At 38.1% G+C, this 24500-nt stretch overlaps 1 long non-coding RNA gene across 1 annotated transcript; it reads left to right on the forward strand.

The window, feature by feature from the left end:
* On the forward strand, window positions 18647-20264 carry LOC110392372. The gene is made up of 2 exons (XR_002434333.1): window positions 18647-18770; window positions 18958-20264. It is a non-coding gene; the product is annotated as an uncharacterized LOC110392372 (long non-coding RNA).

Here is a 24500-nt window from a genome sequence, read left to right on the forward strand (position 1 = left end):
GGGACAGCCTGTTCCTGCGCCTTCAGGACTTCCTTCCTGGACCCCTTTACTCTCCAGGACCAAATCCCAAGGGACCCTTCCTACCAGTCTCCTGAACAATTCAAAGTCTGCCCTCCGAAAGTCCAAGGTCTCCGCTTTGCTGCCCGCTCTCCTGGTTCCACCAAGAATCGAGAACTCTACCATTTCATGGTCGCTCTGTCCAAGGCAGCCCCCAACTTCCACATCTCCCACCAGACCTTCCCTGTTTGTAAACAGCAGGTCTAGCAGGGCACCTCCCCTGGTAGGTTCTCTGACCAGCTGCAGAAGGAAGTTATCTTCCATACACTCTAGAAACCTCCTAGACTGCTTCTTCTGTGCCGAGTTGTATTCCCAGCATATATCAGGGAAGTTGAAGTCTCCCATGAGGACAAGGGCTGGCAATCGCGCAACTTCAGCCAGCTGTTTATAGAACGCCTCATCTGTCTCTTCATCCTGGTTAGGCGGTCTATAACAGACCCCCACCAGGATGTCTGCCTTGTCAGCCTTTCCCTTGATTCCAACCCACAGAGCTTCAACGTTGTCTTCCCCAGTTGCAAGTTCAATAACATCAAAACAGTCTCTAACATAGAGAGCCACACCACCACCTGTCCTTCCTTGCCTATCCTTTCTGAAGAGCTTGTAGCCATCCATCGCAGCACTCCAGTCATGGGAGCGATCCCACCATGTTTCCGTAATGGCAACTGAGTCATAGTTTGCCTGCCGCATGAAGGCTTCCAGCTCCTCCTGTTTGTTGCTCATGCTGTGGGCATTGGCATAGACGCACTTCAGCTGAGCCCCTTGCCTCACCCCTAATCCCAATGCCCACCTAGACGCACCTCTTGCAGGGCTGGTTTTCTCCCTTTCCCCCTTCCTCTCTAGTTTAAAGCCCTCTCTAGAAGCCCTTCCAGCTCCTGGACAAGGATGCATTTCCCCGTTTGAGACAGGCCGGACCGATCAGCAGACCTCAGGTCCGGTGCCGAGTAAACCGCCCCGTGATCAAAGAACCCAAAATTCTTGTGTTTGCACCAGCCTCTCAGCCACGTGTTTATGTTAGTGCTTTGAGGGTCACAAAATAAGTTTATCCAGACATAAAATATACAGTTATTTGTATAAATGTTTTATAAGCCCACTAGTGTTCCTACCCACATTTTTCATCTCTGCTGCTGATAACTTCAAGATCAATTTGAAGTACTTTTACATTTCAATAAATTGCCTCAGAACTGTCATTTGAATAACGCATAGCTTGCTACTTAAACTAAAAATATTTATTTAAATAATGTAATTAAAATAAAAGTTATTTATGGTGAGTGGAAGCTGTCCAAAACATTGCTAGAACAAATTTCTTGCTGTGTGGTATATCTCCAAAATTTTGGTCAGTCCCTTCAGCTGACAGCACCATACAAACATCTCAGCTCTTTCTGACCCCTACTCCTTGCAGTGGCTACTTGCTCTGCTGAAAGAGGCTCTGTGTTGAATTCATTCTGCAGCTCACTTCCACAAGAACTGGATTGTATTTCACAACACTACTTACTGCCCATATACATTTTGGATGCCTGCCTCATTCACTGAAACAAACAAATAACAATGGTTCATAACACAGTTCACATGGAATTAGTCATCACAGAAAGTTAGGCTAGCCAGGCTGTGAGAAGGAGAAGTAGTAGAGAAAGTAGGAGTATGGCATTTGTTAAATCTCTTTGTCCCAACAGGAGAATGAGAGCAGATGGAAATTAAAACAGTGAGCTTCTATTGGGGAATGTTCTGCTAAGTGCTTCCTTTTGCTCGTGCACAGGAAACTGTAGCTCTGTGTTAGGACAGCAATGATATACCACAGCAGGTAGGTTCAAATCAACAGCTTAGGAAAGAAATATCAAATTCTAGTGCAAACAAACAAACAAAAACAAACAAACAAACCTGCCTTTACCTACATTTCACACACATGACTAAATCCAATCTCCAGATATAACTCCTTGGACATCCCCTATCCACCTCTCTCTCCCTGCTTCCCATGAGAACTCAGCTCCTGGGGATTTTTCCCTTTCTGCAGATGATCTGGTAGGCTTACACAGGAAGCGTAATTAGATACCGGAACACTACAAACAGGTGCTTTCTTTGAAAATTTGAATAGGTCCCATGAATCTTCTTTCCCTGTGATTGAACTGCAGTCAGACCTCGGTTTCATAATCCCAATAACAGTTTATGTAACAGCTATGTGGTCAGAAGTGGCAGAATGAAGTCTTACATTAAGGAGACATGTAAGAGTTACCTCATCAAGAGATTAGTACAGAGATTTTACTCCACCCTATCCCCTGCTCTTTATTTGTGGTAAAGCCTCAAACTATCAAAACATTCCCATTGTTATAACTTCAATCAATATGATCATTTCACTTTTCTTAACCAATGAACTCTACTCACCTCTCTGCTTCCTCTCCCCCTTCTCAGATATGCAACAGCATAAGGAGATTATGTTTAGTTTAATCGAGTCAGGGAAATACAAACATTCCTGAAAATGTATTCATTTCTTCTTGCTCAAAAGATTTCTTCTTGCTCAAAAGAAAACAGCATTCCATTTGACATGATTATAGGTTTACATACTTCAAAGAATTTTTGAAACCATACCTTCTAAAAAAGAAATGAATAAAAAAAAATTCTTGTATATTTTGCATGATTAAGTGATATGTTGTTTTTTTTCAGTATCCACAATCTGTTTTCATGACTTAGTGCTAACAGTTGTGAACAAAAATCAACTCCAGTGTTGTAGTGTTAATGGGGAACTGTCTGGCCTCCACCTAACCCTGAAGATAATTATGCTAAAACAGTAGTGATGAGCATTCAGCTAACTAGCTCTAACAAGGAAAGACTGCTGCTGCCATTCATCAAAAAGACCATTTGGATAATGAGGAGAGATGGCTACTGACATATTTCAGCAGGGGAGGCCATACTGCTGGGAGCTTCTTTCAAAATGCCAAATTCTATCAATTTAAAGAGCAAACATCACGCTCACTTTGGTTTTGTCCAGTGATCTAGGGGGCAGGCACATATGTAATAGAGCACAGTCCAAGCTGGAAAAAATAGCTGGGAGAGATACTTAAGGAGAAAAAAAAATAATATAGTGTACATATCATTGTAATCTTCAGTCTCCTGAAAGGACTAATCCTAATTATGAACTACATCACTGCTGTCATTCACAAAGGACAAATCCTTTACTTTCTGTAAGAAGCTCTTAATCTGATTATTGATTTACAATTCTGGTGATTAGTTAAAGAATGTGCAGTTCAAGGAATCTGAACATCCTGACTGGATAGACAGTAAAATAGCCATTTAGAAAAAAATCTTTGCTTCAAAAGAACTTATGGTTTCCCAACATATTCATTTAGACTCATAAATTTTGTGTGCCAGAATTAAACAGAAGTGATATTGCCCATTTCTTCTACTTTTGTAGGTAGTGTCTAATATGGCATCCACTTTATTGAAACAGAGATCACAGCAGTTTTTATAAAATAACACCGACAGAAAAGACAAAACAGCAATGAGCTAATCAAGTACAAATCAATCCAAATATTTATTAATTCTGTGGTGTGTTCTTTGATGGGCTGTAGTCATAATTATTTACTGAAGCAGTTTACCTTACATAAACTTAAACATACTTAACTTAAACCTTAAATAAACATAAACAGCTCAGAGAGACATTCACAGTAAAAATTTTTGTGTATTCCACATATCAAATACAGAGGAAAACATTTCTGCAGTTTATTAATTCAAATGTATTAAACTGAGGAAGAAGTTGAATGGTCAGAAGTGAATATCAATAAAAGTAAAGAGTTACATATTTTATACCATCTTTAGTAATTCTATGATATCTAGTCTTTATAATCCATCACTTCCTTTTTTATTATACTCTTTTAAACCATCGTAACGAGAGTCACAGAGAGGCATGTCCACACATAAGCTTCTCATCTTCTACGTTGGTGGCTAAAAAATGTAGACTTCCTTGGAGCTCTGTTATGACCTCATGATTGATTGATTGACTTGTTTCACTGTTTTCTGGCATTTCTGGGAAGAAAAGCAACAGGAATTTTACAGAGAAAAACATTTTCTAAAAAGGACAGAGCCCAGGCTGTCAACCCCATAACACGTCAATACATGTCTTCAAAGATCTTCAAAAAAACTTAAAAAATGACTGTGTTCATGTTATGCATTCAAATCTACCCACCTTCTTTCAACCAAGACATGATTTGGGAAAGGTCTTCAGATATCTGTTGAAGAGCCTGGCAGTGCAGGACTGAAAATATTCTTAGCTGTCAAATGTGTGCTAAGTATTCCAATGAAATTAAGCACGAGGCATGGAAACTGTATTTTAAAAGAAGACTTGTGAATCCCTTGTGAGACTTTCTTACTTTTCAAGAGATAGACAGTATGATCACTAAATTAGCCCCCTCAAAGCACAGTTTAAATACACTTTGTAGGAGAAAAGAGAAAGTGAGACTTCTGCACCAACATTACATTTTCATCAGGTTCCATTTAACAGTAACAATCAATCACGTAAAGTTCTGTCTTCTGACTCTAAACAAGGAATTGTAATACCAGTATCAACCTTAGACCTGTAGTACATGTGCATGTTGGCTACCCTATGGCATTCCTGCCACGAGCCTGCATGGCCTTCTGCAGTTTTTTTCCTATGTTTTAATTTATATCATATATGACCTCTGCTCAGGAAGCCACTACCGTTGGTTTATCCCTGGCCAGACCTCATTTATAATGGAATGATTGAGGACTTCCACTACACGAAATTCACTCAGTTTTCTTCTGTAAGATCCTTAGCGTGTAACTCTATTGTTGTTGCTTTCCCTCTAGATAGTATTATCTTGACATTTAAGTTCTTCAGTAATTAAATGCAGGGAATTAATTAAGGATACTCTAGAAATATTTACAGACAATAGACATTGCTTGCCATGTCTTGTGCTTCCTATTTGAAGGCAATTCACCTTCTTAAAATTTGTAGTTGCTTAATGGTGAGGAAATTCATTTTAATTCATTTGTGTTGTGTGAAAAATATGCCAAAGGTGTATTTTGATATGAATAAGGGAAAAAACTAAGCTTCCAGTGACTTGTTATTGCAGGCAGAAAAGTAGCAGACGCCTTCCATGCTTTAAACAGTCTTGACTGGTAACACTACAGCACTTTTTTTCATATTGGACTTTGTCACCAGTGTATATGCTTTTGGTGATCCTAGAAAAAAACGCAATCATGAACCTAGATGCTTTCCAGACTAACTGTCAAGAAGCACATTCTAAATTTCTCCCATAATATCCAGTGTTGGCTAATGAAGAGAGTGGAAAACAGAAGCAGCACAGCTTCAGCTTCTTTGCTTCCAGGAAATCATCAATTTCCCTCTGCAGACTTGCCATGTCGGGTAAAATATATTGACTCTCTAACAGCTTCAGGTCACATAAGACAAAAAAGAAGATGCTAAGATAATCGTCGTAAAGGACAAGCAGCTAGGGGAGCAGGAAATTCAGTGGGATGCTTATAAAAGCAGGCATAAACTCAGTGAAACTAATCTCCATTGGTTTCCTCTACAGTTCATAGAAGGTATGAGATTCCTCCATTCAGAGCAGGAGTTTGATAACTGCTTCTTGAAAAACCTGTATTTCTGTAACTGTGGGGAAGTACTGCAGGGAAGGACTGTAGAAGAGACCTATAGAAATTAGTTTCAGTAACCAAAGATTTGCCTCTCTGTATACCTTGTATAACGAGCTCAGCTTCCAAATGGCTACATTAAGAGGACTGTTTTCCGTATCCAAAGAATCAGTTTGAAAGAAATATTTGGGGATTCTATAAGAGGGAACTTGTAGCTGAAAATTCGGAAACCCTCATGAAGGCATGACGTTACTGCAAAAAATATTTTTATATTATGCAGGAACTTGGTGTCACTGGATTTGTATTCTTCCCCTAGATTTCAGAAAAGTTCCTACAACAGTGATTGTAAAGTACCAAGGTACCAATCATTATACTGTCTCAAAATAGAATATGACACATAAACTTAAGGAGCAGTTGCTGTTTTAAAATCTAAAAAATTATCATGTGTATTCTATTGTTTCAGTTACATTAACTGGATTCTATTCCTCCTGAATTCTCTCTGTTCATACTGAAGTCACTGGAGGAGACTGATAATCATGTACTTGGTTTCTTTGACATATTTGAAGGTAGGAGAGAATTCCATAGCTTGCTGAATGCCATTAGGCAGCAGATAACAAATGTTATAGCTCATATAAAAACTGTTAATTGAAGCCAGTTGTAAACTCATTGAGTTTTTTTTTTACACAACATACTTTTTCCTGTGTACATTTCTGAGTTCTGTGAAAGACAAGCTATTTATAGTGTTTACGTTGTCTGTTCCTAGTACTGATCTATGTTTTCTTCCATGTAAAAATGAAGAAAGAGAAATGGAAATATATTTTGCCTTTTCTTGTACCATTCATGATCGTGATAAAGTTGACTCAAGAAATAGAATCACAAAGGAGCATGGTTAAAGGTCCCATATCTAATTCTTTCCCACGTTCAGTTTTACCTTGATCTCTGAAATGCTTTCATTCTCTCCTTAGGGCATGAATATTTGGTACTATAAAATTTACATGTCTGTATTTCTGTAGGAGAGGCAAACTGAGGCAAAAATTCATAACAACAAACTTCCGTAGTGAAGATAATTGCTTTTCGTTTATCTGGCCCTGCTAAACCATGGGAAAATCAAACTTGATCTATGTGTAAGTGGTCACAGAAATATGTCTTGGCTCAAACTTCAGGCATGCAGAGTAGTTTTATCTTAATAGAGCTAATAATCTCTAATATCTGGAGCCCATATCTAAAGGTCTTACTGTATGCAAACCAAAGAAAGCACATTTCTCTCTGAGCTGTGATAAAACAAAAGAACAGGGTGGTGCCACATTGGCAGCCCTGTCAAGTTGCACTGATCTCTGTTATTTTTGGCAAAAAATGAAACAACTCAGACCATCTAAAGACCTCGTATGAGGTTAGAGATATGCTATTAGTGTAGAGTTAAAAATTACTGCTGTGGTGTTCACAAAAAGCATTCACTCAAATTATTCTATTTGAAGTCAATTAGAGGAATCCTCTGATCTTACTGGCATGTGTTCTCAGTGTAAATAGTATACAGTTGTTTTTAATCTGGAAAAATGTAGCTATCCTGGAAGAATGCAAAATCCAGCTTAAACTGTTACTCATTGTGTTGATACTCATGGCTTATATGTCTGTTTTGAAAAGTCACATCAAAATGATTTCCACTATTATGCAGACAAACAAGGGTTGTCAAGCACATGCCAATTTCCAGAGTGCAATTCATGTATCTTTTGGGCACTGTGGTTCCATTCCAATGTTATTCTTTTCCATGCACTTTCTGAAACAATGCCAGTGCCCAGCACACCACTGTTTTGAAGAAAAGAGCAACTCCAAAATAGAAAGAGAACAAACATGTCACTATGACATTTTCCTATTCATTTTTAACTTGCCTCTTTTTGTTTTACTTCAGTGCTCTCACAAACTCAGTTATGAACCATTGAACCATTTCCTGCCAACTATGGTGTTATTGAAAAGCATTTGTCTGTAAAGCTTTCACGCATAATAGTCATGTGCATGAAGACCGGGTTACATACATGTTTCTTCATTTCTTTGTCTTAACCATGTGAATGAGGTAAAATAAAACGCACAGCGTTCTTCTATCTGCCATGTACTTGATAGTCAAAAAGGGACAATCTTTAGTGCTTGCAGGCTAACACGGTAGATCTTAAGTATATCTACAAGAGAAACCTGAAAGTATTCTGAACTAGAGGTGATGTTCTCTCTTCTGTTACTCCTACATAATTTTATCTGAGTAATGCCGCTCCTTTTCAAAACATGTCTCGTGAAATGCTCAGGCCCAACTTTTCCACTCATGAGAATGTCTTTAGATACAAGGCTTCAAGTGGGAGAGGATAAATATACTATCACCTGTTATTTCTGGAAACATCATATAAAGTTAGATCAGGCGTTTTTTTCTTTTCTTTTTTTTTCTTTTCTTTCTTTTTTTTTTCTTTTTTTTTCCACACAGAAGTTGACCTAACACACCATTATTGATCTTGGAGAACACTTATTGTGCTTATTACCTGTAATCAAAAAAAGGAAGAATATTAGCCAGATAAATAAATAAATTGATATGACTCCTTTTTTTACAAAATGAGACAAATAAGTAAATATGAATTAAGAAGAGAGAAAAAAATGTTAACCCTAAGGCTTTTTAAAGGGCATTTAAAAGGCCAGTGACAGACTTTACCAATCTTACAGCATCTTCCTTGTAAGCACACTGTGTTGCAGCTTTGGCTCTTCACATCAGCAGCTCTATTCAACATAGCTCTTTCTGTCAGAAGTCCTGCCTACTCTTTCTGAACTTAGAAGAGATTTCTCAAAAAACAGTTTCATCTTTATTTACTGCGGCCCCTGTTGTTAAGGTATTTTGGAAAACGTAGGGAGTAAGATCAAGAGGAAGAGAAAGATTTTCAGGTTTTGTAAGCTAGATGTTGAATTCTTACTCCTGCCAAGCTTCTATCATATACGCTCTGATTTTCTACCTACATGAAAAACTAAAAAACACACAATGATTTTATTCTTAATTTGATCACAACCAAGAGTATATTTCTGTTTCTAAGCTTAAGATTTATATTCATGCTCTTTTGATTCCTCTGACTTTTTAAGAATACATTATGCTTTTGACAGAGGAAGTCTCTTTCTGAAGTTCTTGTTCTTTGAGATCTCTAGCAGTGCACCATCACTTATGGTTCTTTCTATGACACTGAGCAATAACACTGAAACATCAGTCTGGAGTTAAAACGTAAACAACTCAGCAATAAAGATACTAATAAATTCTTTTAGGTACAGTACACTACAATTTTGCCGAGTCAATATTTTCGTAAGTCAGCAACGGCACAATTCAATCTGTGTCTCCAGCACACAATTTACCAATTCAATTTCTCACAGACTATTGGTAAAATAGAATTTTATCAACTCCAAGGTCAAAGGCTCAACAGTTAGCATGGTTACTAATAGACAAGTGTCAAACAGTGTGAAGCTGTGTAAAGGGAGAATAAAAGCTGGGTATTAGGAAAAGATTCTTCACCAGAGGGTGACTGGGCGCAGAACAGGCTGCTCAAGGCAGTAGTCATGGCACCGAGCTGCCAGAGTTCAAGGAGAGATTGGACACGCTCTCCGATTGTCAGGTGGTCCTGCACTGAGCCAGGAGTTGGACTCGGTGATCCTTGTGAGTCTTTTCTAACTCAGAATATTCTATGAGTCTATGATTATATGATTCAAACTTTATTGGTTTCCTCTAGAATACACTTAGCAGACTCTTAAATTCCAGAAAAATGTTGTGCATCTGCTTTCTAAAATGAACTCTAACATAATTTGTTTCTAGTATCAGCAGTTATTTCAGGGAATATAGGCCAAAAATATCATTTGTATTATGAAGTAAGGATGGACATTTTTAGCCTGATATTTTTTTTTAATTTATTTATTTAGCAAATTGAATCAAAGTTTAAAAATCTTTTCTGGTAACAAGAAAAATCTTTTCATTTGTAGTCAATATAGCCTACTTGTTAAAATATCTTATTCAGACAGACATCTGTTCACCTTGCTTTGGGGAGCTGAATGAGCAATGAGATGCATACAAATACATATTTGGTTGGAGTATTAATTCACCAAGAAGGGTATTTTTCACCAGATTATTGCAACTGTTGACTAAAAATTGAAAACACTAATGTTTTTAAAACTAATGAAGGGCTTGATTTCCCATGCATTTATACTTCTCATTGGTGTCAAACATATAGTACAATTAACTAAAAATAGTCATGAATAAAAAGCAAATATTTACTTTATACTTATGTTCATCATCATAAACGAAGTGGAGGTATGGGTACAACACAGCAATCATATCTTCATGAGTTTATATCAACATAATTGGTTGAAACATACTCTCCTATCTGGAGCATAGCAATACATGCAATCATTTGTCTGAATAATGTTTTACTTTTTTGATAAATATGGAAATGATAAATTTTACAAGACAATCTTGTAACTCTGTTCAGTTTTTCCGACTAAACTGTGTATAACAAGTAAATACTGTACTCCCCAAATTAGGGAGTATTAGTATTACAATTAGCTACTGTACTGTCTTCTAATCTCTATTGACAAAAATGTTCCTTCATTTCAAATCTAAAGAAAATGTTTCACATACTACTTCTTTTGCAGTAGACATAAATAAGGAATTAAGAAAAAAATCTGATGAATAAATATATTAGGTACATTGTTTTGAGATAAAACTAAAATCCTAACTGAATAAACCAAAGTCATTGACACCACTGATATTCTCCTGACTCTGAAAGCAGACTAAAATGAAAGTTCTGGGGAACTTAAGTCACAGAATTAACTCTGGGGATTAGTTATGGTGATTTAAATGTCTCTATTTAGAATTATTTAACTGACAGTTTTAGCTGAAGAAAAAAAAATAAAAATAAAACACTGTATGTGCTTATTATACATTTCCTGCTTCTGAAACTTCATTTGCTGACAGAAGCCAAAAAAAGTCTTTTCCTTTGGGTAATTTCAGGTCTTTTATCAAGTCATAGTGGCATAGATAAAAGATTTCCAGTGGTCTGCATAGGGCTTATCTGTGAAAAAGTGAGACGGACCCTTTTGTGCTTTTTCTCTGTCACTAGCTGCACTAGAATTTGTATCAGACAGGATCTCTGTGTCCTTTTTTGGGACAACCTACAGCCTGGCATGCTGTAGAATCTCCTTTCACTCTATACCATAATAAATAACTATCAAGATCCTGCTCTGATTAAGGCTTTTTGCTTGGAGATTTTCTTTACTATTATTATTACTATTAATTATTATTAAATTCAGTAAAATCAGAGAATTATCATATATCCTGCTAAGGCAGTGTTTAGACTGTGGAATGTATATGGTCCCTTACGCAAGAATGAGATGCCTGACAACTCTGTATTCCACTGATTTCAATTCATAAAGAGGGACAGACAACTTAACCAGAAGGCTTCACTGCTAAGGCTGTTCTTCTGAACTGTATAGAAGGAAACATCAGGGAAGACAGAAGTAAGCTGTAGGAGGAAGTAAGAAAAAATACTACGAATAGACAAAAGGTTTGGATATGTGTGACAGAGAATATGAAGTAGATTAGTTAAAGCCAAATTCAAAAGGAAGTCAGCAATTAAAAAATAAGCCATTTTGTGAGTATTTTAATCTCTTTTAAATACATGTACATTCCATTTAGTACCTAAACAAATCTTAATTTAACTCCATTTATGTATGAGCAAATGAAATCAAATACAAAACTAACTATAGTTTATTCTTTATTTCATATAATCATTTCAAATTCATATTGTGTTTCTTAGGAGAGTATTTATTATTTACATAAGGATTAAGAATGGCATGAGGTTATTAATCCTGGGAAAAATGTATACTAAAAAAAAAAGACTCATTAATTTTAAAGTATTCTTCTAAAACAGATTGTTATTATATATTATTACATATATTATGGGATTTTTATTACAGTTAATAGAATATAACTGTGCTATTAAACTGCTGCAAAACTGACACTAATTGCTAATCTATGATCTGTCAAGAGTTGAGCTGTTTACAGAAGTGAGTGCTTCTCCAACAGATCTACCTGCAAAAGTCAATGTAGAGACTTTTCATGGACAAACTTTCCAGATTAAGTTGTGGCAAATATGCTAGGGATGCTACAGCTGGCAAATTCCCTTTCATTTGCCCAAGCATAGTACTTTCCTATGAAAACAATTTCCATTCATTCCCTTGCCAAAGGAGTTTTAAATTCCTATCCTATATGAGCAGTATGTGACTCTTTTGACTTCAAGAAGCCACCTCCTTTGAGTGACATTTACACAATGAAGTATTGTATATATATATATATATAAGCAAAAAAATAATTTAGTATGGCTCCTTCTATGTCCATACACTTCCTAGTCTAAAAAAATATATTCAAAGATGTTAATTTCTTATTGCTGGATCAAAAACTGAGGGCCACAGCTCTGCCAAGGGCATTTTTCTAGCCCGAGTTAGGATTCAGAGTAGCATACCACTTTCTTGTCCTTATTAACTGTGAAGAAAGTAGCTCTGAGAGAAACCAATCCTCTGGACTGTGTAGCTTGCAGGCTATTCCTTAACTTCCAACAAATGAGTTTAGAGGTGAAACCTGCCTTATGCTACACAGACACAATGCAAGGACTACTCTGTTAACAGCTATTAACAATAATTCTTTTCTTGATAGAAAGTTAGTTTCCTTAAAAGAAAAAACTAAGTATTTTTATAAAGTCTATTGAAACTGAAATAATTTCATATCTTGTTCTTGCCTGAATTTAGTTCTCAATTGAGCTATGTGAAAAGTATAATCCCCCATTTGAATTCAATAAATAGTATTAAAATTCTGCCATTACAAACGTGCAGTAATCCAATTGTATAAATAACCAAGATTTTCAAAGACAGCCGAGGGATAGAAATCTATATATTCCATTAAATTTGAGGGAAGTCATGTAGCTGATTAGGTCTAGTCAACTTTGAGAAATTCAAGCAATGTCTGTAGACTTTGTAATAAAAGCCAGAATTTGCACTACTTAGTTTGATTAAGGAATTATAGAATCACAGGACCATAGGACCATTACAGTTGGAAATGACTTCTAAGATAATCTAGTCCAAACGTCAACCCATCACCACCATGCCAACTAAACTACATCCCTCAGTGTCACATCTATCTTTCCCTTGAAAACTGTCAGGGATGGTGAATCCATCACCTCCCTGGGCATCCTCTTCCAATGTTTGACCACTCAGAAAATAATTTTTTTCCTAATATACAACCTGAACCTCCCCTGGCACAACTTGAGGCCATTACCTCTCATCCTATCACTAGTTATCTCAGAGAAGTGCCCCCACCACCACACCACAACCTCCTTCCACATAGTTTTAATGTCTCCCCTTAGCTTTCTCTTCTCCAGACTAAACAATTCCAGTGATCCTCACGTAGTTTGTGTTCCAGTCCCCTTAACAGCTTCATTATCCTTCTCAGGACATGCTCCAAGTTCTCAGTATCTTTCTTGTAGTGAGAAGCTCAAAACTGAACATGGTGCTCAAGATACGGCCCAGAGTGGAGTACAGAGGGATGATTACCTCCCTGGTCCTACTGACTACACTTTTTCCTGACACAAGCCAGGATACTATTGGCCTTCTTAGCCACCTGGGCTCACTAATGGCTCATACTCAGATGGCTGGTGACTAACACCCCCAGACCAATTACAGCCACTCTGCCCCAGGCCTCTAGCACTGTATGGGGTTGCTGTGATCAAAGAGCAGGACCCAGCACTTGGTCTTGTTGAAGCTCATACCGTTGACCTCAGTCCACCAATCCAGCCTGTCCAGGTCCTCCTATAGGGCTTTCCCACACTCAGGGAGATCAACATTTCCTCCAAACTTGCTGTCATCTGTAAACTTACTGAGGGTGCGCTCAATCCTCACATCTAGATAATCAACAAATATATTAAATAGGACTGGCCCTATCACTTACCCCTGGGGAGCACCATTCATGACTGGTTGCCAGCAAGATTTAGCTCAATTCACCACTACTCTCTGTGACAGCTTTTACCCTGTGAAGAGTACACTTGTCCAAGCCATGGGCTGATGGCTTCTCTGAGAAAATAATGTGGGAGACAAAGTCAAATGCTTTACTAAAGTCTAGGTATACTACATCCACAGCCTCATGCGCTAAAAAGGTCACCTAGTCATAGGAGATCAGTTTGCTCAAGCAGAACCTGTTTTTCATGAACCCATGCTGGCTACACCTGATCCCAGAGAAGTTGTGGATGTCCCATCCCTGGAAGTGTTTAAAGCAAGATTGGATGGGGCTCTGGAATCCTGATCTAGTGGGTGGCAACCCTGCCCCTGGCAGGGGATTTAGAGCTCAATGATCTTTAATGTCCTTTCCAACCTAATCCACTCTATGATTCCCTGGGTGTTCCTCAAATGCTGTGTGATCTCGCCCAAGACAATCTGCTCCATAACCTTCCCCAAAACCAAGGTCAGGCCAACAGACCTGTAGCTCATCAGATCCTCCTTCTGATCCTTCTTGCAGAAGGGTGTTGCACTGGCAAGCCTCTAATCAACTGAGGAGGCCCCAGTTGACCAGGTCTGCTAATAAATGATGAAAAGCAGTTTGGAAAGCAGTTACACCAGATCCTTCAATACCCTCAGGTGAATCTCATTCAGAATGAACCTGATGAGGCAAAGAGATAAAGCTGTCAAGGATGACAGACAGTAGGAAGGTTAATTCAAATTCTATTTTAAAACAGATCTGCAGTGATGTTTTCATTTTTCAGACCTTCTTGAATTATCTGAAGAAGAATTTAAAGAAATGTTTCTAATGTCTCTTAACAGTCATAAAAAGAACAAAACAAAAATTCTCCTCTTCACCATCAAAGAAATACACTAGAAATAACCTTTTGAAATCAGATGGTAAAGTGGAAAAATGTGAGATGCTCTTAAGAAAAATGATGATATAATCAAAAGATCACAGAGTGCCACTTCCGTTTTTTCCTTCTGGAAATATTGTGTTAACAATTTTCTCTGACCTTGTTTGTCTGTTTTTTTCTAGAGTTATGCCAAATTATCTGAAGATTGCATATACAGTCAGAGACCCTGAATAGCTGTTAGATTAGAGATGCTGCAGATGTGGCTGGATATTCACTAGTACAAACACAGCTCTTGTCAAGCTGCTTCACATTACCTTGTATCCACAGCATCCAGCAGTACACGAAAAGTACATATAATTAGTAAACCTGCTATCCACATGATAATGGACATTTTTAACTTATCTGTACTCATGCATTTAGTTTTGTCCTACGTAGACTTAAGAAAGTCATCATGTGCAAGAGGAGCATTGGTTTTGTCTGTCTATATGATGGTCAAAAGAAATGAAATTGTGCTCACCTTCATTGGAAAGGCAGAGCCACGGTATTGCTGCTTGATTATAAATCCCATTAAGCTTCTAAGCAGAATTCTACTTTGACAAATACATCTCCCAGTTATGATGCCCTGCATGTCTCATTGCACATCTCACTGCAGGTACATTATTGAATCAATACACTGAACAACAGGATAAGAGTTTAAAATGGTATCTATCTATGCAGAGGCTAATATGCCTTAAATACCTAAGTGAAAGAGCAAGTGGCAAACAAAAGCTCTCTTCAAAGCCCGGTGTTTGCATGGCAGGTCACTGCATTTTAATTGAGTTCTCACAATTCTGACGTGCATTCAGTCAGTGAAAGAAGTTCCCGTAAGAGGTTATTGCAATAAAACCTCAATCATATACACAATTTTTTGTTATCAGTGGAGAGCATGTACTACAGTTTAATTTTATTTGTTGGATTTGATTCACAGCCTATGTGTATGTTTGCCTGAATCATAATCAAACCTTGTGTATGAGCTGAACTTTCTGCTTCCTTAAAAATATGCACTGACCATTCAGTGGCATTTCTCCAAGGGGAAGTACACAACCTTTATCACCAACTTGACCCTTCTAATTTATTCTGGTTCAAAAAAAAAAAAAAAAAAAATAAAATAAAAAACCACAGAAATCAATTTTCTTTGAGAGGCTCAGCAAGTAATGCTTCCTTCTCCAGTCAGAGAAAACAATAAGGTATTTATTTACTTTTTTGCCTCTTTGCCTGAGGAAATAAAATGTATGCAATCATACTCAGTGTGTGTTTTTTTCCCTAACTAGGAAGAACAGAAAGATAGTGATACAGTTTGATAAATAATGGTCTGGATATTATGAAAATAAATGGGTAGGAGAGAGCAAATGTATCATAACTTCCCATAAACAGATATGCTTGAGGGAAAAGGTGATGTGTGATGCTTTAATATATGGTAAATTCTTCATAAATTCCTAATTCCTTCTGAACTGGAGCTATCTGTCCAAAATGTCAAAGTTGGTACTCAACAACAACTCAATTTCATAGCAAACTGAGTTCTACTACTCACAAAATGACCTGGAGCTACTAGTTTGGCAATGGTTATAGAAGTACAGTCTTACTTACGGACTGTAAAATTATACCGATGGGGATGGATGCTCAATATTCTACTTGCTGAACAGTGAAACAAACTTCTCCTTTTGGCACGTGGTTGCAAGAAAAGTGGCAGAGGATAAGACCTAATATTTACAAATACTGTGAGTGGTGTAAAGTATGCCCTTGAGAGACTATATATGTCTCATTTATATGATTAGTCATGGTACGAATTCCCATTTGGACAACAGATCTGATGAACCTTTAGGGTTCTCTGTCCTGGCTCAGGAAAAAACTGGTGTGTGTGGGTTCCTCTGCATGGGCTCCACTGGGTGCAGCTGCACCAACTCCCTGCTGGATGCTTATGCCATCACTTACATAATAGGAACACCCACTTTTCAGTTTCGTGTTTTCCTTAAGACAATGTGGTCTTGTCAGATGCCAGTAGTTTTTGGCTTCTGTAATGACAACTGTTTTTACTACTCAAGGTAGGTGAATGCTTACTCCACCCATTTGTTTAATGAGACCTGTAATCAGCATCAATTTCATTAGGTCATTAACACCTCACCCACAGCAATGTGAAGCCAAAATTGAGCAGGTTTGCCATGCATGTCACAGCATGCTGAGGAGATACTTTGTGCAGGTTTTAAAATGTCTTTATTATAACTCATGTTCATAATTATTGCATTGAACCATCCACCTTGCTACAGCAGCAACAAAAATAAGTAGCTCGTCTTGTCCCTTATTTCTGTGTGATTATGCCTTGAAATGTGCATCATTTTCCTGACCCCTGAATTCCATTTAATAAATACATCAACCAAAGATAATCACTACTATGAATGTTCACTAATTTTTAGTTCTCCATGAGAAAAGATGTAAAAGGTTAACAAACACGTAACAGCTTAAAAAGTTCCTACTTAGTGACTTAGCGAAATAAAAAGTGTCTTAAGCATTTGTTCTTGTAATCATCTGCCAATACCTGCTTTTGTTCTTTTTTCTAGAGACAAACTAAAGGTGTGGATTATTCCTGTGTGGCCTTACCCCCTACTCTTAGAGGGCAATAAATCACTGTTACTTCAACTCATGAAGTTCAGCTGCAAAAGGCACCTTGCTACAGCATGGCATTTTGATGAGTATGCCTGCGTCCATTCTTATTTCCGCACTGGATCCCGTCGCTGTAAAGAAGGCATCCAGCAGATGCTGCAAAACTAAGAATGAAGCAGTGATGGTAGGACCACTTTTACCAAGACTCTGGAAAGAAAATAAATCCCATCTTCCTCTCAAAAACAAACTATTTCTTTATCTGTTGCTGCCTTTACTGAATAGCAGTGACTGAATACCCAAACTGGAAATGGAGGAGTGGGCAAATGAAAATCATTTGTTAATGCAGTAATCCCTGTTATGTCCTCCCTTCTTTGCATTTCAGCTACTGGTGGCTTAACAATATGAAGAGCACAAATACAAGTCTGCTCTGTAATGCTCAGGAAGTTAAAATGCAGATGCTCAGAGGTTTTACTTGTTTGCATAAAATCTGTGATGAGGATTACTACTCACAGGATAACGAAGAGGGAGTTGAATTTTCCAGAGAAGAGTTAATATGAGAAAGATGCACATTTTTTATTTCTGGGACTGAAGATGAGGCACTTAACATGATATCTGCTTATGTCTGAGACAAAAGAGCAGCAATATGAGAGATAGGTTGCAGAGGGCAGAATGTGGAGGAGGTTATATTCTGTAAAATGATGCGTTAAGTAAACTGGGCCATAACTGCTTCTTTACACTCAGAATATATAGTGTTTTTTGTGGTTGTTGTTTTTTTTCTCCAGGAGGAACATTATCTTATGTTAAGCCCTGATGCAGAAAAATAATATTTAGCTTTTATATATTTTCATTAACTTCAGCATATCTAACTGTTTGCTATGAACTGCTGTGGTAGAATACAGCTGTACAGATAGAACCTACAAACATGGATATTATCAGCAGGTGCTCTGAATTTAACAGTGGTCAGAGAGACAGTGCTGCAATCATTCTCAAAGCCTAGGACTTCTATACTGTCTGAATGTTCATCTCTGTTTTCCTGATATGATCATACAATATCTGTATACATTAATTTTCTGAAAGTGAATAAAGTGTATCAATAAGTGAAAAGAGCGTTCTCTCTTTCAGTGAATTGTGCATCTTGATTTTATCTCTGTACATTTACATGATCTGGAATTTGAGCTAATTGAGAGAGTTGGACCCAACCAAAGATGTGAGTTCTTGTCTTGGAGAGGAAAAACAGACATTTTAAAGAGGTGGATAGCAGAAGACGTTATGAATGCCTTCTTCAGTATGACATTTCAGTCCTTGCTGGTGCAGTGGAATTGCCAGGTCACAGTCTGAAACAGAACGTGAGCACCTGAGTGCGTGGAGCAGGCGGGAGGAGCCTAGATTCACCCTTTCTTCCTCCTTCCATCTCAGCAGTGCTCCTGGCCATGCTTCCGGGTGCGCATGTGCACTCAGAGCCTGTGCGCGGGTTCCCCCCCTGCTTCTTCCTTCTTCCAGTGTACCAGAGTTCGAACGGGAGAAGGCTGCATTCCTCAGCTCACCCCTTTTTCCAAAATGTTTTTGGGAGGGGTGAGTTAATTCCTATTTCTTTGATATCTTGTTCTATAACACCTGCATCTCAAGTAAAGGCTCATTTGTTTGCTTTACAGCTGGCATGTGGGGTGTGGAATATGACTGCAGGTTTTCAGTCCAAATATGTTTGGCAATTGCCAATATAAAAAAAAAACTATCATTAATTTTGTTTTTTTATTTCAAGATACCTTAGTGGAAAAGCGAAGGACAGAAACTACGTGAAGAAAGAAATCCACATCTCACCCTCAGAAATCTCTGTTATACGTGAACTAATATGCTGGGAGTGTACAGAGCCCTGGAACTTTTCTGGCTAAACCTGTATCTTACCTAGGAGATCAATTTCCATTACTCTCATCCTAACTCCTTTTCCAAGCTTTACACATATTTTAAAATATAGAGAAAGAATTCTGTCTGAAAGTATAAAGAGCAAAGTAAGTCAAGACAGACTTACCTTGACAATCTCCTGTTAGCGCTACTGTGTAGCTGTAATTGAAATGTCCTTTTTAAATGTATGCCCTGGATTATTTTTTTGCCGCAGGTCAGTTTGGAAATGAAACATAGTAGCTCAGAACATTTTTCTACAGACAGACTTGCAATTGTAATTATTTTATTGTCCTTTAGGCTCTTTAGAGCCTGTGGAAGAATTCACCGAGGTCTGATTGTGGAAATCAATTGGGTAGAGCTCACATATATTCTGCTGTATAAATTGGGAAGACCTACATAGACTCTAAGGAAACCATATAGTTAATTTACATCTGTGAAACATAAAATTGGCCCCTCCAATGGTAGACTCCTTTACACACCTTGTATACTGCATCCAGTTCAGGACTCAAGACATATTGAACATGGACATATGGGAGAGAGTCCAGTGATGGGCCACAAATATGATGATGGTGCATCTCTCCTCTGAGGAAAAGCTGGGATAATTTGAGAATGTTCATCATGGAGAACAGGAGGCTCAAGGGAGATCTCATCTATCTCATCGGTGTGCATGAATACGTGGAAAAAAAAAGAAGGGTCAAAGATGATGGAACCAGCTTCTTTTCAGTGGTGGCCAGTACCAGGACAAGCGGCAACAGGCAAAAACTGGAAAATGAGAGTTTGCCTCTGAACAGCAGTAAGCATTTCTTTACTGTGCAGCTGACGGAGCACCGGCATAGGCTACCCAGAGAAATTGTGGAGAAGTTCAAAATCTTCCTGGACATGATCCTGAACAAGCTGCTATAGATGGCCCTGTTTGAGCAGGGATTTGAATTAGATGACATCCAGCATTAGCCATTCTATGATTCAGAGAAAAATAAGCAACTTAATTAATGAAATTATGGTTTTGGAAGAGATGTAAGCTAACAGGCTGCAATTTCTTTCAAAATATTTTTTCTGAAGCTCCTAGCATAATGATTTCTAACATTGTCTGAGGCTTGTAGACATTATCACAGTATAAATATAATCTGCAAATATAATAAAAATATTACCAGTGGAGTATCCATATCACCTGCAGTGTTTTTCTTTCCTGTAGACCTGAGGCTATTTAATGAAAACTTAATTGAAAAATAATAATAATAATTGCCTCTTAATCTGTTAGTGCCAAAGTTAGATAAAAGGAAAACATTTTGTTTGCATGTGGATCATGGTAGGACGGATACTTGTTTTACAGTTCTGACTCGGGTTCCAAGACAGTACTTTAGAAAGAGAAACTGAGCTTTCTATTTTATATTTTGGCTGCCACAGAAAGTAAGTATAGGTTATGTGACTCAAAGAGGAGATGTACTTTTTAAACGATGCAGATGCTGGTAACACTTTTAAAAATATCTCTTTGGCAAAATAATAGCAGTTTAACCATAACAGAGTGGAAATGACACAAAAATAGTAGTCAGAAAAGGGAGAAAAGGTATTCAAGTTGGATGTAGATAGCTTGAGTTTTCATGTTGCTGCCAAGATTTTTTTATCATTATAATCAAAGAGTTTGCCAAAAGCTAGGAACAAAATATAAGTGCATGTAAACTTCAAAGATAGTTTACCTTTGAGCTAAACCCAACTTTGTTGACATTTCCAAGTCTGAATTCAAAAGCTATCAATTTTATGACATTTTTAAACCTTTGCATGAGTTTTTGTCTGTAAATAGCACAAGAAACAAAGAATAAACAAAAGTCCAAAGTGAAGCACCAGCTTTTTGGGAAACAATATTACAGATTTGTTCTGTTATGTTTTATTTCTAATTGCAGAAAAAGTAAAATCATATAGCTAGTTTTACCACTGTTAATAAGTAACAAGGGTCTGGTTCTCAGTTTCAGCTGGAGAATGCTGATTTACATCCAGTAAAGATGTTTCTCTTATTTTTAGGCTTTTCTTAGAAATTTATTGATAGAAAGATTTTTTAGCAGAGAAGTCCATTTTGTGTGTGAGAGAAGTAATACAATGCAAGAAATATAGAAATAAAGTTCTTTAGAAGACTTTTGTAAATAGCCTGGTAAAATCATGATGAACATGAGGGTAACTGACTGTGGTCCATAATGAGCACACAGTCTTGCTCTGTTAACACATGAACATCTGCTTCTTCAGTTTAGTAAATGAGTAAAGTATAACTGTTAAAAAGCTTTCTGGAAATATAGTAGCAAATATTGTTTCATAGAATCATAGAATGTCCTGGGTTGAAAAGGACCTCAAAGATCATCTAGTCTCAACCCACCTGCTGAGTGCAGGGTTGCCAACCACTAGACCAGGCTGCCCAGAGCCACTTCCAGCCTGGCCTTGAACACCTCCAGGGATGGGGCATCCACAACCTCCCTGGGCAACCTGTTCCAGTGCGTCACCACCCTCTGTGTGAAAAACTTCCCCCTAACATCTAACCTAAACCTCCTCTGTCTCAGCTTAAAACCATTCCCCCTTATACTATCACTATCTACCCTCACAAACAATCAATACCCCTCCTGTTTATACGCTCCCTTCAAGTACTGGAAGGCCACAATGAGGTCTCCCCGGAGCCTTCTCTTCTCCAAACTAAATAAGCCCAGTTCCCTCAACCTTTCTTCACAGGAGAGGTGCTCCAGCCCTCTGATCGCCTTGGTCGCCGTCCTCTGGACCTGTTCCAGGAGCTCTGCATCTTTCTTGTGCTGGGGCCCCCAGGCCTGGACGCAGTACTGAAGATGGGGCCTCACAAGAGCCTCACAAGGGGACCACCACCTCCCTCTCCCTGATGGCCACTCCTCTTTTAATGCAGCCCAGAACATAGTTGGCCCTGCGGGCCACCAGCACACACTGCTGGCTCATGTCCAGCATCTTGTCCACCAGGACCCCCAAGTCCCTTTCCGCAGGGCTGCACTTGAGGACTTCTTTCCCTTGGATTGTTTAAATACCTGGGATTGCCCCGGCCCAAGTGCAGCACCCTGCATTTGGCCTTGTTGAACCTCATTAGGTTCTCATGGGCCCACTTGTCCAGCCTGTCTAGGTCCCTCTGGATGGCTTCCCTTCCCTCCAATGTATCAACTGCACCGCTCAGCTTGGTGTCATCTGCAAACTTGCTGAGAGTGCACTCGATTCCATCATCTATATCATTGATAAAGATGTTGAAGAGCACCAGTCCCAAGACTGAGCCTTGGGGAACACCACTCGTGACCGTCCTCCACCCTGACATAGAACCATTAATTACAACTCTTTGGCTGCAACCAGCCAACCAGTTCTTAACCCACCAAACAGTCCATCCTTCAAATCCATACCTCTCCAATTTGGAGAGAAGGATGTGGTGAGGGACCATGTCAAAGGCTTTGGGGAAGTCCAGGTAGATGACATCCATCACCCTTCTCCCATCCACCGATGATGTTTTCAAAAGTATGAAATAGAATGTAGAAAAATGTTACTTCATGAATTGGTTTAATGTGCTTCTTATTAATATACAGTATGCATAAATTATAGGTTATGGTCCAAATTCTAATAAAGAATGTAGCAAATTAGTCAGTCTAGTTCTTTTCTCCTAACAGCACCTTGTATCATGAATAAGTGCTAAAGTCACTGGGTCTATTCAAGTCTTTAATGTTTTTATACTACACAATAATTAAACCACCAGCATACTTCACAGGTGTACTTCTGTCATGTGTTTTTTGACTATACATATTGTCACCCACTACGAAGATATCAAAGTTTTGCCCTTTTGGGGTACCCTTTTCAAACTGATTAGGCATTTACAGAGGAAAGAGGCAGCTCACCATGAATTAAGATAATAGAATATGACTACAGGAATAAACTCTTTAATCCTTCTTGTGATCTCCCCAAGGGCAGAATGTTGATGATAGAAAAGGAAATGCACAGAGATAACACTCCTGGGAGAAACACAGCACACTATGTCAAAAGACCATCACTGAATAATGCGCCACATCACTGAATAATGCGCCAGTATCCCTGTAAAAGAACCACAACTCATTCAAAATGCAAATCTAACAGGCATAAACTTCAGCACAGCTATTTGTCAGAGAATGGAGCAGAAGTGTTTACTTTTTTTTTCTCTACTCTGAGGAGTAATTTATAACAGCAATATTCATTCTATCTAAGCAGTCTCTGGCATCAGAATATACAGATCAGCAATAGTAGTACAGTCATTCACAAGTGGCACTTCAAGTCGATAAAGTTTATTTCACTTGGAGTGCTGACATGGCTGTCTGCAAACAAGGCTCAGAAAACTTAAGACATCTGGAATATCATTAAAGAATATTGACTTTCTTCTTTCTCTTCTTCCCTTTGGTGGAACCTTAGTGCATTTAAGAATGCTAGTCATCTCCTAAAATAAGAAAACAAAATTGGCACAGTCTCTTTTTGTATTTTCCTCCATGTATATCCCAAGTAACTTAAAACAAGAAGAAATTAAACCTGCAATAAATCTGGGGAAGAAAAAAAGGGGGGGGAGGTTGTATGTTGCCCAGATGGTTGTATCAAAGGTTTCATAAAGGCTTTTTATGAGCTTAAAGCTGGTTGTGTAGGGAGGAGACAATTGTTAATAATTTAGTACACTTGGCAGGATCAATATGACTAATTTGTTATGTCTGCAGAGCTAATTCTTATTCATCTGTGAACTGAAGACTTGAAAAATTGAAGTAACAATTTAAAAGGAAAAGCATTTCTAGGGATTAAGAGGAATTGATTCATTCTGTCTTAGGTTAAGAAGAATTGATAATCTAAAAATAAATTTAAGGGTTTCTTTTACACTTGTAGCATGTGCAACTTGAATAAATTGCTACTTCACTTTTTTAATATTTGAAATGGTGTCTGAAAATTGGACATCACAACTGATACACATTTAGTTTATTAAGAAAAAAAAAATCATCACCCCAGCACTAATACCCTTCTGGTCTGTGACAGGCATACTGCAGAAGTCTTAATCAGGCATTTCTGTGAACTTACATAACTAAAGACAGACTAGAGGAATGCAAGAAGCTGAGTTTCAGCCAATTGTTTGCAAGGAAATTTGCAAGAAATCAGTCTTCCTTTCTCTTTATCTTTGCTGACCTATTCAAGTCCTTGAACAAAGTTCATCCTAGAGTAATGGTGTATGTCCTTTGTAGAGATTTGCATGTTGGCTCAGATTCAATAGGAAGAGCCCTGAAGAGCAAACATCACAGATAAGGATTTGCAAGGACTACACCCTATCCTTAAATGATACCCTACCGATCCTCCGATGTGGAAATACCAGGAGCAGCTACCAGTAGTACTGCTGTCCATCTGCTCTGTCTGTTCCAGATC

Source organism: Numida meleagris, chromosome 1 (assembly GCF_002078875.1).
Source record: "Numida meleagris isolate 19003 breed g44 Domestic line chromosome 1, NumMel1.0, whole genome shotgun sequence".
Classification (NCBI taxonomy): domain Eukaryota; kingdom Metazoa; phylum Chordata; class Aves; order Galliformes; family Numididae; genus Numida; species Numida meleagris.